The sequence below is a fragment of the Lithobates pipiens genome, unplaced genomic scaffold (assembly GCF_037356315.1).
Source record: "Lithobates pipiens isolate NorthernLeopardFrog02 unplaced genomic scaffold, aLitPip1_a1.2 Scaffold_16, whole genome shotgun sequence".
In the NCBI taxonomy this organism is placed as follows: Eukaryota; Metazoa; Chordata; class Amphibia; order Anura; family Ranidae; genus Lithobates; species Lithobates pipiens.
Window position 1 is genome coordinate 159426676 of NW_027507748.1, and position 2500 is coordinate 159429175.

Sequence of the window (2500 nt, forward strand, 5' to 3'; positions counted from 1 at the left end):
TGAGTGCGTTACAGTCTGCTGTTCTGTAAGGACCGCTATCGGTCCACAATACATAGGGTTGACGTGCACTACTGCTGACCGCTGCCCTATACTGCAGCAGTCCTTCAGCGGTATAGGGACTGACGCACAGTCTGCTAAACACTAACACACAACCTGCTTGGTCCACAAAAGTTTTTATAAGGACTGGTAACTTGGTATAGGGTGCTACGGTACATAGGCCTGAGTGCAGTACAGTCTGCTGTTCTGTAAGGACCGCTATCGGTCCACAATACATAGGGTTGCCGTGCACTACTGCTGACCGCTGCCCTATACTGCAGCAGTCCTTCATTGGTATAGGGACTGACGTACAGTCTGCTAATCACTAACACACAACCTGCTTGGTCCACAAAAGTTCTTATAAGGACTGGTAACTTGGTATAGGGTGCTACGGTACATAGGCCTGAGTGCGTTACAGTCTGCTGTTCTGTAAGGACCGCTATCGGTCCACAATACATAGGGTTGCCGTGCACTACTGCTGACCGCTGCCCTATACTGCAGCAGTCCTTCAGCGGTATAGGGACTGACGCACAGTCTGCTAAACACTAACACACAACCTGCTTGGTCCACAAAAGTTTTTATAAGGACTGGTAACTTGGTATAGGGTGCTACGGTACATAGGCCTGAGTGCAGTACAGTCTGCTGTTCTGTAAGGACCGCTATCGGTCCACAATACATAGGGTTGACGTGCACTACTGCTGACCGCTGCCCTATACTGCAGCAGTCCTTCAGCGGTATAGGGACTAAGAGTTTTGTCACAGGGTGATTTAAAAAATGACAGGCAGAGGAAGAGGCAGGCCCTTCCGCAGGGGTGGTAGGGGTAGGGCAGGAGCAACAGCCTTGAGCCAAAGTGGGAAGTTGCAGAAGGTGCGTTCAATTACTTTAAAGGACGCACCAGACTTGGTTGAGTGGCTCACTCAGCCTTATTCTTCTGCACCCTCCTCATCCTCTCGATCTGCACCCTCTTCTTCACTCTCTGCTATGTGCACCCCCAAAGACACTACCACCAACAACACCACCACCACCACATACCTTCCGCTTGAGTGCAAATGGGGGCCTTCATGCTCCAGTGTTTTAATAGGGACCCCCGTATAAAAAGCATGAGGGTCAAGGACCAGTACTGGGTGGCAACGTACTTAGATCCCCGGTACAAACACAAAATGGCGGAAATGTTACCGCCGTCGCAGAGGGCTGTCAGAATGCAGCACTTCCAGGCCTTGCTTCGAGAAATGCTGCATTCTGCTTTTGCGTGCGCTGGCAGAGGAGCAATTCCCACTCCCAGAGAAGGATTTGCGGGTACCAATCCAACAGCGCCTGCAAGAAGAGGCCGGTTTGAAGATGTGTTGGTGACTTCGGATATGAGGTCATTCTTTCAGCCGACCCATCGACAGGTGTCATCCGGATCCAGCATCAGGGAACGCCTAGACCGTCAGGTGTCCGACTACATTGGGTTAACGGCCGATGTGGACGCTCTGAGGAGTGATGAACCCCTAGACTACTGGGTGGGCAGGCTTGACCTCTGGCCAGAGCTTGCCCAATTTGCAATCGAACTGTTGGCTTGCCCCTCATCCAGTGTCCTGTCCGAAAGGACGTTCAGCGCAGCAGGGGGGATTGTGACCGATAAGCGTACTCGCCTAGCTCACGACAGTGTTAACTACCTCACATTTCTAAAAATGAATGAGGCATGGATCTCGGAGGAATTCAACACATGTGATCAGTAGACCATGTATATGTCTATAAACAATTTTTGGAATCAAGCACACAGACCTTCTTAATTCATTTGGCTCACTTCCCTGACCCAAAAAAGCACACCGTACTATATGCCCCTACCCTCCTCTTTGAAGAGGTTGAGCGGTGTCATATTTCTACTGGGGCTGCTTATTATGAGGGGTTCCCACCATCCCTGTGCTGTGCTGACTTCCTCCTGGGTGTTCTTATTATGAGGGGCTCCCACCATCCCTGTGCTGTGCTGACTTCCTCCTGGGGGTTCTTATTATGAGGGGATCACACCATCCCTGTGCTGTGCTGACTTCCTCCTGGGGCTGCTTACGGTGCTGCTGTCAGCGCTGTATGTCACGGAGCTGCTGTCAGCGCTGTATGTCACGGAGCTGCTGTCAGCGCTGTATGTCACGGAGCTGCTGTCAGCGCTGTATGTCACGGAGCTGCTGTCAGCGCTGTATGTCACGGAGCTGCTGTCAGCGCTGTATGTCACGGTGCTGCTGTCAGCGCTGTATGTCACGGAGCTGCTGTCAGCGCTGTATGTCACGGAGCTGCTGTCAGCGCTGTATGTCACGGAGCTGCTGTCAGCGCTGTATGTCACGGAGCTGCTGTCAGCGCTGTATGTCACGGAGCTGCTGTCAGCGCTGTATGTCACGGTGCTGCTGTCAGCGCTGTATGTCACGGAGCTGCTGTCAGCGCTGTATGTCACGGAGCTGCTGTCAGCGCTGTATGTCACGGAGCTGCT